We start from the raw sequence: 14,094 nt of genomic DNA, 5'->3' as shown, positions 1-14,094 counted from the left end.
CTGCAGTCGTGTGGGGAGCAGAACTTCCGGCAGCGAAGGCACCGCACATGCCCAATTGAAGAGGTGGCAGATACAAAAGTGGGCATAACATATATATTCCCCATTGGTAGTGGTAGTGGTCTCAGTCTAACGCTCTGTGCCACAAACCGGATTCATCTCAAATTTTCCAAAAATTTCCGTTTTGACCCAAACTCAAAATTTTTGAGGTTCATCACCCACAAATGACTATTATACTTTGGGTTCTGAAGACCCCATAATAAGAAAAGGCCCAGGAAAAGTGCAGAAATATAATAAACACATACTTAACTTATATACTTGAGTATAAGTCGAATTTTTCAGCCCAGTTTTTGTGCTGAAAAAGTCCCCCTCAGCTTATACTCAAGTCCGCAAAAAAAATACAAATTTTTATTTTTTTTTAAGGAGGGGGGTCTATGACCAGCCACAATATAAATGTATAGAATATCCCATAAAATAGTGCAAAAAAAATAAAATAAATAAAAGTTGTAAATCACTCCTTTCCCTAGAATACATACAAAAGTAGAAAATTACTGTGAAACACAAACACATTAGGTATCCCTGTGTCTAAAAGTGCCCAGTCTACTGAATATAGGGGATCTGCAGTGCTCCTGTTCCGTCGGGAAGGGGTTAATAGGAGCACTGCAGATCCCCTATAGTCAGCCAGGCTGAATTCCAAGTGGGGGGAAACCTCAGTCCTCAAGCTCAGGGAAGGGGCAGACAGACAACCAAAACACCCCCTCCCCTTCCCCATCACCCAGCATCTACTGCAGCCAAAAACTCCAACCATTTTAATTTTTGAAATTTTCCAGTAGCTGCTGCATTTCCCCCCCTCGGCTTATACTCGAGTCAATAAGTTTTCCCAGTTTTTTGTGGTAAAATTAGGGGCCTCGGCTTAATACTTGAGTATATACAGTATGTCTTTGTAGTATTGGAGGAAATCCACGCAATCATGGGGAGAACATACAAACTCCTTGCAGATGTTGTTCCTGGCGACATTCGAACCCAGGACTCCAGCGCTGCAAGGCTGCAGTGTTACCCACTGAGCGCCAACTTCTTATACTCTGGGGTCTGAAGAGACCCTAATGTATAATAATAGAAATTCTGGATTGGGCCGACATCTTCTTAGCAAATTACAGAAAGAGATGGAAAAATGTGGAAATATTTTAATTATTTCCTACAGAAATTCACAGACAATACAATGGAATCTGTGGAGCTCTTTGGATTCGCTGATGTAAAATTGTCTCACCCATAGCCGAGGACATAACAGGACTAAGAAAACATCACCTGCCGCTTTACAATCCGGTCATGTAGCTCGAAATGTTTGGGATTCCATCTATAATCTCTATTGTGTTGGTGACCTCAATCTTTTTGAGGTTCAGCTAACATATAGAAGCTTTGTCTATGGGCAGAGTCAATGGCCAGCACATGTAACATGTAGAGTAAAACCTATTCTCAGGCTTTAGGGCCGGAGAGTTATCACCAAGGGCCACATCAGGATTATGGTTGCCTTCAAAGGGCCGAGTTTGGTGTCAAACCCCCATTCCCTGTACTGGCACCTACACGGCCAAGTGTTCCCAAGTGAGATACCTTGAGGCCTGATGTAAAACTACTGCAAACTGCACACCAACCTGGCCTCCATTCTTACTCCTAGGGCTGGTGTTGACCCCCCCGACCTTAAGGTCTATAGGAGACATGCTCTGCGCAGGGAGGTGAATGTAATGTTGGATCAGTGGCATTATCTATAGAGGAATTATCTTGTAACCCTGTCTGTGATGTAAATAAGATGAATACTGTATAAAAAGCCGCTACCTAAGTGGCAATTGTGAGTCTATTATTAGGTTCAGTGGGTGTAGTGAAAATTTAAGTATTTGGGTTTTTTTTAAATATCGATAGTGACAAATTCATAGATATTAAAATTTTTAAAAATCATCAAAAAACTTATAAGTTTGGTAAAATTCTCAATGTCTAGTGACACATTCCCTTTACCCTCACCCTGCCCCTGCTCTTATATTGTTCGCCTCTTGCAGAGATGTTGCACCATCTCGTGGACTATAGAGAAGATGTATGGGGTAACAATCCTCCTTCGTAAACGCCATCAAAGACGCAGCGCGCTTAGGCAAGGCACGAAGGCTGTTATCATTCTGTGCCAGACAACACCTTATCTCTGCTCACTATTCAGACCTGGCCTAGAAACGGCTCCCTTCATTTTCACAAGCCTTTTATCTCCTCCAAATACTAATCATGTAAATGAGGATGGAAGCGGCTGAGGATGGAGAGAAGTGCTGGATGCCGCACCTGCTTCCTAGATTCCTGTTCTACGCTCCGCCTTGTCTTCTCTTGCAACATTTCTGGTTACAGACTGTGCTGTCTCCTTGCATTAGTATGTCTCGGGTACGCCATGTAAGTCGTGATAGGCCGGGTCACGTGTGACTTTTGCCTCCTCTAAGCCGGAGTGTTTGAGCGTTGCAGCCCTAAGACTTGACAAGCAGATTAATAGCTGAGCTGAGACAGAAAACCTAATGTGGAGTTACAGTGTATGTATATATGGAGCGGAGGTCAGAGGGGGTCACGGCGAGGTAGGATTATAATGACAGCATGGATGGAAGCATACCGCAGTTTATCGGCTTAGGCTAGGTTCACACTAGCGTCAGCTGTCCGTTGTTCTGGTCTGTTGGAATCAGTGGCCTCTAGGGATTCCGGGTGAATATCTCGGTCATACCCTAGATCCCTACTAGTGTTCCCCCTAGTAGGTTATCATCCAGTGGCGTATAAAGTCTTGTGGGCCCCGTTGCAATCCCGGGCCCCCTACCTCATTGCTACAGGGGGCAAACAATGGATACCCAACAGAGCCCATTATGGTCAATGGAGTCCCTTGGGATCCATTGTTGTCAGTCTTGCTTTTTTGTTTAATCTGTTCTTCTGGTCCTACAAAGGCAGAAAGGCAGAACGATCCTGTGAATGAGACATGAATGTAAAATAATGGGGGGCTTGGAAGACCCTTTAATAGTAGAATGATGCAGTTTACTTGCAGATCCAGGGAAAACCAGATGAGAAACATTGATTGATAGTTTTACTGGACATAACACACACAGCTCTGCTACATCTATATTTAACCTAAACTTTAAAAGAACCTGACTTTTGCTGTTATGGCCGAAAAAAAGAGAAGGAAACGTTGCAAATGTTCCTGTTTGCCATGTGAAGGACTTCACCTACATGGAAAGGTCATTCAAGAAAAGATTGAAAAACAAAAAAAGTACAGAAACACCAGAGGAACAGTGTTAGTGCCTAAAAGCAATGTGTGTGGTGAGACGTAACTTCTAGAAGGACTATGGAGAAAGTCACTAGACCCTTTATCCCATATCATACCTTACTAGGCTAAGGGAACCACAGCCTGAAACCTCTGACTATTGTAATTTGTAGGTAGATATGAGATTAAGGTAGATAGGTAGATAGGTAGATAGATAGATAGATAGATAGATAGATAGATAGATAGATAGATAGATAGATAGATAGATAGATAGATAGATAGATAAAAACAGTAAATCTGTAACTCTGGTTTGCTCCACTAGATGGAGACTGTGAGGACTATATGCCCATATAACACTTCAATGTCTCGGCTTATCATTACACTGTAACACCTTCTGTTATTTGGTAGGTTCCTCTTTTGTCCTCCATATTCTGGATCTTTTGCCGTTGAGCAGCCACATAATACATAATGTCATTCTCTGCGGCGGCGGTGGCGGCTGCGCCTGTGTTATCACTGGCAGAGGATCATGTAGCTTTCACTAAGGCCCTACATGGAAGGAATATCAATAGGATGGTAATAGCTGTAGGTGACTGAGCTGACACTCACGTGGCTCTGCTACATGGCTGCCAGTACACGCTGAGCTCCAAATGTTCCATACTGTACTACACTACAACATCAATTCCGTGTACATAAAACAGGGATTCTCTGGTCACAAAAGACTCAATTTCTTCCAAAAATTGCAGCATATTACAGTTTCTACAAAGTGGATGGGATTCTAGTGAACCCCATTCACACATTGCAGAAAATACACACATCTGAAATTATGCAATTTTCAATGCCGTTGCGTTTTTGGAAATTACAGCATGTCAATTATACCTATGGAAATGCCGACGGTTTCCCTATAGGTAGGATGGAGGCAGAAAAGTACTGCATGTGAAAAGCACTGATGCGTTTCCAGCACGGTTTTTCCCGCAGCATTTTTTGGCTGTGGTTCGTTACATGGGGACTTAGTCTAATGATAATATGATAGTCAGTGTCCAGTATGGCAGCAAACCCTTATTGAAATGAATAGGACTTAGCTGCAATACCAGACATCACCCAAGGACTAAAGTGGCGCTGTTGAGCTATGTCTGAGTTATCCTGTAAAAAAAAAAATCTTTAAATTTGTTGTTGTTACAAGTTGCAAAAACGATGCGAAATCTACATTTGGTGATTGTGAAAGGTGGAGCGTGCACAGAGGACACACCAACCCCGCTCTTTGTTAAATCGATGTACCACTTCCTCTTTGGGGGAGGGGAGGTAGGTTTAATCTAAAGAAGAAGTTTCATAGTGACTCAAATACTCATGTCTGCAGACTAGAGCACATTGGTCTCACATTTTGCCTTTATTCCAGAAGGGACAGATCGCAACATACAGAAAAGGTAAGAACTTATCGCCAATCTATCGTTATTACTATAGTATCTAACGTCATTCTGATATTCAGGGACACTATGAACGTATAGGGGCTTATACAATTCTTAAATTCATCTTTATACTTATGACTGTGGGGAGATGGAGCTTGTCCTGGTGAATATTATATATTATTACATGTACTAGAAAGGATTCTTCACAGTAAGAGCAGTAATGGCCGTATATTGGGTACCTGACGTGGCAATTTTCTCTATGGTGTTGGTGTGTAAAAGTTGTCATGTCAGAGGACAAGTCTAAAAGGTAAAACTAGTGATCACCGATCTGAGGCCTAGTCAGGCCTTCACTGATGGGTGCAGATCTGCCGATTGGTATCGGTTACACTTGGCAAAGGGGTATATTCTAAGGGCATGTTCACATCTGTATCCTTATTCCCGTTCTTCTGGTCCGTCGCAGTAACAGAACAACAAATGGTCTAATGATGGTCAACAATGAATCGAGATTAGAATGGAGTCCATTGGGTAACATTGCCAGACACAAGAAGTTGGGTTTGGAGGATTTTTCTCTAGGATTTCTGATGGAATCGCGCTGGTTATCCGAAGTGAACGTGGCCGAAATCAGCCTCTCGGGAAGTCCAGAATCTCCAGTATTAAGCCAGCTTAAGGGCATGTTCACACCTGGCAAATTTGTTACGAAAATTTCTGTTGCAAAAATCAGTTTAAGACTAAAGCCCCACAAAAAAGCGTTGTGAGAAAAACCACGACATCTCGGATCTTCCCGCAACGCTTTAAAACAGAGTTCGCAGAGTTTTCCTCCGCAGACTTTTTGTTACAATTATACTTATGGGGAAACCGCCGGCATTTCCGTAGATATAATTGACCCGCTGCGATTTCCAAAAACGCACCAGGTTTGGAAATCACGACATGTCCGCACGGCGGTTTTTACCGCAAAGTGGACATGGGTTTCACTAGAATCCCATCCACTTTGCCTGTATTGTAAAATGCTGCGATTTTTCCCACAGGCAAACAGAGGCGTTTCCGTCCCGTGGGGCCCCGGCCTTAGCTAAAGCCCGATGTTGCAAAAATCCTGCTTTTTATACTACCTGTAAAGTGGAGGGGATTCCGGCTAATCCCATTTACACGTTGCCGAAAAAATCTACAGTGTCACCCATGTTTTTGAAAACCGCAGCATGTCCATTATACCTACGGAAACGCTGTTTCCATACAAGTATAATAGGGGCAGAGAGTTTTCAGAGGAAAACTCTGCAAGATTGCAATAAAAAAACGCTGTTTCTGCAGCATGTGGATATGTGATTTATATACCGTCCTACACAGTCATATACAGTTCAATGTATGGGATGGGTTCCAGTAGCAAAAACTTCCACATTGAATCTGCCACATGTGAACATACCCTAAAGGCAGACTGTGCTGATGCATATAAGTTAATTGGAAACGTTGACCCTTTGGCCCTACAATTCAGTGTTCTAGTATCCTATTACCCTACAACACCAGACTACAGGATAATCTGATAACTATCGGGCCCTGATTGCAGAATTCATCCTGTAGGTGACAGATGGTATTGACGCAGCTTTTTTCTCTTATGGATCTGTGCAGTGAAGAGTTAAACCATAATGGGCAATTTGAGGCATGAATATTTATTAGCATTTCACATTATTCTGATGAAGTGGATAATTATTACCCCCTCTTCAGGAGCGCAATATAATTAACCCTTCACCTCCATAAAGAATAGAATGCAAATCGTACATGAATACAAATGGGGGGACGCCCCGATCACGGATATGGTGGGTGGCTGACATCAGCCGCCATGACATCCTACAGATCTATGGTGTACAACGCTGCCGTGGGGGTGGAGGAATTGATATTGTGAAGTATTTTGTCAGTCTGCATTGCCACATGGCTGCTTTTATGGCTACATTGCTGCTATTGCCTAGTAAACAGTATATAATAGGGACGCTACAATGAGAATGGATTACAGAATAAAGCCCTGTGCACAATGGCAATCCGGTCCATAAACTGGCCAGATTTCCCAGTCTGCACCCAATGCAGAGACCGGGACATCCTGTATTATAGTGATGTATCATGCTGGGAGTCCTTGCCTGTCTATGGCTTCACTGCCCATACACAGTGGTGAACCTAGCCTCTCTGCTGCTTGAGGCGGACGATCAAAAGACGACCCCAGCACAGTCTTTGGGCCTATATGGTAATGTCCCGGACCACGTGACGTCTGGGACATTACCATATAGGCCCGAAGCCTTTTCAGACCCCCTAGTATAATAATAGTGGCAATGGGATCGCGGCCTGGGCCAGGGTCTGCTCACTGCCGCCCTCTACGGCCTATAGTAGAGGGGGAAGTGAGTGGGCCTGGTGAGGTAGTTAAATAGGCCGCTACCTGCTGGGGATACTCCAGCAGGTAGCGGCCTATTATAAAACCAAAAACAAGTATCCTTACTTACCGACCTCGCCGCTGCTTTCGCTGCCACCGCATTCTCTTCACTGCATCCGGCAATGAGACATCTGCAACGCAGTGAAGAGATGCAGACGTCTAAACCAGCGCAGGAGAGGGGCCGCTCAGGTTGTTTTCAGAGCGGCCTTCTCCTGCGCTAGTTATGGGGGGGAAAAAAGCAAAAAATAAAATAAAATTGCCGCAGCTGCCATCCCCCGCGAAGCGCCGCCTGAGGCCGCCGCCTCATTAGAGGTGCGGCGCTGCCCTGCCCATACAGTATACAAGACGCAAAGCTTCTGATACCCCATATTATGACGTCCATAGGACATAAGGACAAGGACTATCTATATGACACAAAGCCTATGACACATGCAGACAGTAAAATTCCAGAAAAAATAGCAATACCGGGGAAGCAACACCAAAATGTCAAAGCTCAACACACCAAAATATCATTACTTTCCACTTCTATGTCCTGGGAAAGGGAAGTAAGTAAAAAGGTTCTGCAAAATTCTGCAACATCATCTTATAACAAAAAGTCATAGAAAAATAGATAGACAACCATGTCTACAGGACTAAAAGTGCACAATAGGAGCGAGCACAGCCATTGAATACAACACCCAAGGTGCCCTGTGATCGCAGGAAATGTGCACTGAGATGACAGATAAGCAGAGCACTACATTGTGGTTACACACTACAACAACAGCCGGGTCTGCAGAGGTATCTGGGGAACACAATGAAGTCATCTACTTGCAAATGTTCCTGTAATATATATGTTAAAGTCGACCTTCTCTATTCAGTTTACCAAAACCAGTGCCATACTGTTCAATGAAGTAAGTTGTAGTACCACACACAACCATTGGACAGGTGTAGCGCTGTTATAAAAGAGAGCAGTAATGTTTTTCTAAATTTGGACAACTCCTTCAAAATTTGCACAACAGTAACTTCATAATTACTTAATATGATTATGGCCCATCAACCATTTTATATATAAGGGGGCAGTTTCACAGTTAAATTGCCCCCTTTCTGCCCATGACCAGCCACCACTCTCCACTATCATGGAAGATGATCAGTGATTGGCGGAAGCGATCATTGGTTACCATCAGGGACCAAGGAATGAGCTGTGAGTACGTGTCTCAATTCTCCGCTCCTTCTCTGCACCTCGAGACGGCATTACTGTGATGTAGTTTGAGCCACCACCAGGAACAGAGGAAGAACAGGAAGTCCTAGGAGCAGTGAGTACTGAGAAACATACTCACCGCTCCCTACCTAGGCTACATAATGGGTGGAGGCTGAGCTGGAGCATTATACTGGGTGACAGTTGGGGGCATTATGCTGAATGGGAGCTGAGCTGTGGACATTATATTGTGTAGGGCTGAGCTGGGGCATTGAAATGCATGGAGGCTTAGTTGGGGGCATTATATGTGTGGGAGTTGGGGGGATTGTACTGTGTCCATTATATTGTATGGGGAGGCACTAAAGGGAACAATATATTGTATGGGGGTGCTGAGGGGAGCATTATACTGCTTGGGGGCACTAAGAGAGCTTTGTAATGTGTAGGGATAGCTCCGCTCCCACTACACAGCCTCTACCCATAGTGAACCCCTTCTATAAAATCCTGTGGGCCGATTAAACACACCCAAGATTGCTATGTGACCATACTGTACCCTAATGTACCTCGGATTACAGACAGATTTAGGGCCCTTTCACATTAGCAATTTTTTTGTGCACCTGCGGTCTGAAAAAAACAGACCATTATAATCTATGGACTCATTCACACGTCTATTTTTTTCCAACTATGAAAATCTATGGATCTGTGACAAATAGACTGCACATGGATACGGATCTCATCTGTATACTGTCTATTTTTCACAGATACATTGCAAGGTAAAAATAAAAAAGACAAAATCCGTTTTTTTTTTTGGGGGGGGGGGGGACATGGATGACACATGAAAGGCACATGGATCAGACATGGGGACATCACGGAAACATAGAATGATAAAATAGAAATGCTGTATAGATAATATTGACGTAAAAGTAAGGAAAAACTCCAACAAAAACAGCATGTCATGTAACAAACGTTGCATGTGTCATGTGAATTTAGTCTTTTCAGGGCATTTTTATCTGTATATTTTACAGAGTTTTCAGTTTATGCAGATTTTTTTGGGTCTTTTGGACCCCCCATAAGGTACTATTGTTAATAAGCAGATGTACCGGCAAAAAACAAAAAAAAATAAAAAAAATTGTTAAAAAAAGTTGCAGTATGGCAGGCTGTCGATACATAAGGTAGGGGCACAATGACTATACAATATATATATATATGAAGTCCTACGCCTTATATCGTCCTTACACATCAGTAACTTAAATATACGTGTAAACCACAGCAAACATATAACAAACCACATGTTTAGTGCACATAGGATGCCATGGTTTGTCGGGTTTTTAAGTTTCAAATTTGTTTTTTACTCGGATGTTTTTGTACTGCAGTTTTGCACCTTCGAATAGGACGCAAAAAAATTACCCAAAAAGGAACAAATCTATAAATTATTAAATAATATTTAAAGTAATCTTCAACTACAGAAAGTGCAGTGGGGGGGGGGGAGGCTCCTGCTGCAGACAGTTGCCTGGACAGTCAAAGTATTGTCAGAAGGAAGTGGGAAGTTGATGACTAATAACCTTGGACACGTGCAGAAGAATTCTAAATTTTTAGTACAATATCAGACACCAACTGGATCAAGGAACCAATAAAGGTTGACATGAGCGTTCAGGTAATCCGTCCCCCATTTTGTTTAAAACAGGCAAGAAGGACTTTTCTCTCCATTGACTTCAGTGTAAAATTGATGGAAACTATCCAAACCTGTAACAGTGACCCCTACAGTTACCCTAATAATTCAGAGGAACACCATTCAGGCCAATAGAACTAAAAGACCCCCCCTTGACCTGATAACTCAAAATACCCCATTAGGACTCATGATAATAGGATTTCCAATCCAGACAACCGACAATCATTGCCAGATGTTCCTCACTAAAATATACTCCATCCCAAATCTTCATAAACTACCAGTAATGAGAATGAACACCCACATCGTCTCCCGGTACGTCTGCGGCCTTCTCCTTCCCTTACTGCAGACCTTTCCCATGAACCGAGACATGCACAGATAAAGAGCCAGGAAATTAAGATCTGCTTCATCCTCCTTCACTACGGCCATGGTGTTATCTGCACCTCACATCTGTAGTTCCATCTACATACAACAGAAAATAGTATATACATGAACAATACATGAAGACACAAGGATGTACATGGTAGGAGCAAGGGAGAATTCGTAGCCCATTACAGTTCTAGAGCCAATCCTTAGTTGGCCTTGACATGACAATCTTGAGATCTACTAAGAACTTACAGTCAGAAGCTCTTCTAGGAAACACTGAGATCGTTGACCACTACTGTATGTTCTCAAAATGGTGACCACTTCTCCACTTGTAAACAGATATTAGTTTGCTTAGAGTTGAACTTGGAAAGTCTCCTGTCCTCATAGTTCAATAAGGCTGGGTTCACACCTGTGCTCAGTGACTGTCCTGGCAGTGGCGTAACTAGGAATGGCTAGACCCCAAGACAAACATTTGAAAGACCCCAGAGGATAACCATTGGAGACCCAGGGGAGGATACAAACATAAAAAACAATGTTACTTACCTCTCCTGGGCTCCAGCGCACTACCCACTGATTTTGGCCATGTTCAATGTTGGTACAGACAAGCCAAGTTTGCCTTGCAACACATAATGACACGGTCCCGACCCACGTGACGTCTGGGACCTCACCAAACAAGCCTGCAGACTGGTGTAGCACAGAAGAGGTAAGTAACCATCTTTTTTATATGTTCCCTCAACTCCCCTAGGTCTCTGGTCATTATACTCTGTGGTCTGAAAAGATATGATAGAAGTGTTTGAGGTGTTCACAAACCCGCGGTCTTACTTACCGATCCTTCTGCTCACAGCCGCATCTGCAGAAAGGGAAATGCATGTGGCAATGAGCAGGAGCCAGGATCGGTAAGTAAATAGGGCCCGTTACCTGCTGGGGTTACTCCAGCAGGTAACGGCCTATTAAAAAAAAAAAAAAACTTAAAAATAATACATCAGGGGTCGCCATGTCCCCTAATGTCCTGGGCCCTGTGGCAACCTCTACCGCCTACATCCAGGGTTTTTGTCTCCCATTCCGGTTGAAAATATTTAGGCAGAACCCAGGCAAAAACCTGGTTGTCCCCATTATAGTCTATGAGTTCCGCAGGTTTCTGCAGGTAACCACTTTTTAAGTCAATTTAAGTCAATTTTGTTTTCTGTTTTTCGGGTCCCCAAGTAGACCCAAAGAATGGAAACCCCAATGCAGGTGTGAACGTGGCATAAGATGGTTGTTTTGCTGCAGATTTTGCTGTGGCTTTTTGAGCCAAAGCCAAGAAGGGCTACAAAAGGAATAGGAAATATATAGGAAGTTCTTAGCGTTCTCCCTTCTGCTCAATCCAATCCTGGCTTTGTCTAAAAAAAAAAACGCAACAAAATCTGCAACAAAAAAAGTTTCTTTTCCACAACATGGGTCCTTAGTAGTGTTGAGCAAACAGTATTCGATCGAATACCTCGCTCCCATAGGAATGCGTGTAAGCGGCCGAACACCAAGGAGTTAAGCGCATCAAATATTCACTGCGTTTAACCCCTTGGTGTTCGGCCGCTTACACGCATTCCTATGGGAGCAAGGTATTCAGTCGAATACTATTTGCTCATCTCTAGTCCTTAGCCTTAAGAGGCAACCTTGCCAGGCAGATGTCTGATAACTGTGACTGTAACAAGCTGTGCACCTGTGTGTCCATCACATGATCATGGACTGTATATCACATGATCATGGACTTTATATCACATGACCATGGACTGTATATCACATGACCACAGACTGTATATCACATGACCACAGACTGTATATCACATGACCATGGACTGTATATCACATGACCATGGACTGTATATCACATGACCACAGACTGTATATCACATGACCACAGACTGTATATCACATGACCATGGACTGATTTTTATCCACCTGGAATAGGCAGATTGGATACACCCCTGGCCGTTACAGAAGGTAGACGCAGAAAGCTCCTATGATAACAGCAAGCAGAGATCTTGAAAAATATGGGGGAATGATGCAAAAAGTATATTGAGAAATGCAAAAAATACAACTGAATACTTCTTTAAAATAAAATGTTGGCAAGGTCTGGATCTGCCCATGTTTCATTGGAAACCATGACTGTGGGCTTGGTATAGCCTAACCTTTTGAACAGTTTCACAAAAACATCTCATTTCCCCTTGCACCATCACTGGCACCGATCGCTCTCGCACTTCCCTTCATTTCCTCATTGCCTAATAGACCAAGAAGAGTCTGCCCTTAACCCGTTTGTGCCCATTGAGGCCTCGGTAAGATCTGTTCCCCAGACTATAGGAAGTCGCTGCGCTTGTAATCTTACTGGTTCTAGAAGGGAGGCCATGTGAAACTTTATATGAGAACGAGAACTGAAACTCAGGGTATGGGAATAAACAGAGACATTACATAATTTCATATGTATAAAAAAAATAAATTACAATATAAAGTTCTAAAATTGATCTCAAAAACAGTTTTATGTGAAGGCCACAGGTTCTTACTAACTACTAGCAATAGGGATGGGACCAACATGGACTCGACGCCATCTCCCATAGTGGCCACATGTACTGTACACATGACCTTGGTTTCTGTTATAAGACGTTAATGCCCACAACTCCCATCATACGGCCAAAGATTATCGTTTCACCCGGTGACTCTCTCACGAATGTAAGTGACCGGGTCAGTCTTAGCATCCTCAGGGGTGAACTTGGCTTCTCTGATGCCTTTGGCGAACAATAGAAAGGAACCCCCTCACCACAAAGAAAAGGTTACCTTTGGTTGTGTGATGGGGCCCCCTAATTAGGACAAGCCCCCCATTGGCAGATAAAAATCCCCTTATTTGGCACCCACATAGTATAAGACCCCCTTTATTTGGCCCCTACACAATATGCAACCCCCTTGTTTTGGCCCACCACATGATACATTATCCCCTTTTTCTAGCCCCTACTTTTTGACCTACTTTTTCTGGCTCCCCATACGGTTTATAACCCCCTTTTTTTTAACCTCACACAGTATATGACCCTCTTCCCCACCACCACATTACATGACCCCTCATTTAATGGCCCCCCCACAGTATATGACCCCTTTCTTATGGTCCTACCACACTAGATAACCCCTTTTTTGCCCCCCATACTATATGACCCTTTTTATGGCCCCACACAGTACAAGACCCCTTTCTTATGGCCCTTCCACACTAGATGACCCCTCCCCCCCCACACTATATGGCCCTTTTTATGGCCCCACACAGTACATGACCCCTTTCTTATGGCCCTACCACACTAGATGACCCCTTTTTTGCCCCCCACATAATATATGACCTCTATTTATAGCCCCCACACAGTATCTTTTTTCTATCTTTTTTCCTGCAATGCGTGGATAAGATTAATAATTGATAAATCTCACTCACTTTGTGGGTACTGACAAGGTAAGTTCACACAGAGGAAGATGAAGATGAATTCCTCTTCATTTTACGACGCCATTTTCTGTCCACAGACTAGTCGCGAAGGGATGCCAATGAAGAGCAATGATATTGCGTTACGGCTTTCTGCTGATGATTTATCCCAGATGAATGGGCCTAATCCACATGGAGTCTCGAGCTGAGGAATAGAGATGAGCAAACAGTAAAATGTTCGAGGTTCGATATTCGTTTTGAGTAGCCCCTCAATATTCGACTACTCGAATCGAATATCGAACCCTATTATAGTCTATGGGGGGAAATGCTCGTTTCAGGGGTAGGCAACGTTCGATCAAATTATACTTACCAAGTCCACGAGTGAGGGTCGG

At 43.3% G+C, this 14,094-nt stretch overlaps 1 protein-coding gene across 1 annotated transcript in view; it reads left to right on the top strand.

Annotated features, from left to right (window-relative positions):
• Positions 1–4,619: 4,619 nt before the first annotated feature.
• Positions 4,620–14,094, top strand: part of APBB1IP (amyloid beta precursor protein binding family B member 1 interacting protein) — a 91,832-nt gene continuing 82,357 nt past the window's right edge. The window contains exon 1 of the mRNA XM_075271715.1: positions 4,620–4,686. The gene's annotated coding sequence lies outside the window, so the exon portion shown is untranslated. The remainder of the gene's footprint in view (positions 4,687–14,094) is intronic.

This window comes from Leptodactylus fuscus, chromosome 4 (assembly GCF_031893055.1).
Source record: "Leptodactylus fuscus isolate aLepFus1 chromosome 4, aLepFus1.hap2, whole genome shotgun sequence".
Taxonomy (NCBI): Eukaryota; Metazoa; Chordata; class Amphibia; order Anura; family Leptodactylidae; genus Leptodactylus; species Leptodactylus fuscus.
Note: the sequence above shows the minus strand (reverse complement) of the source record. Positions and strands in the feature narration are given on the sequence as shown.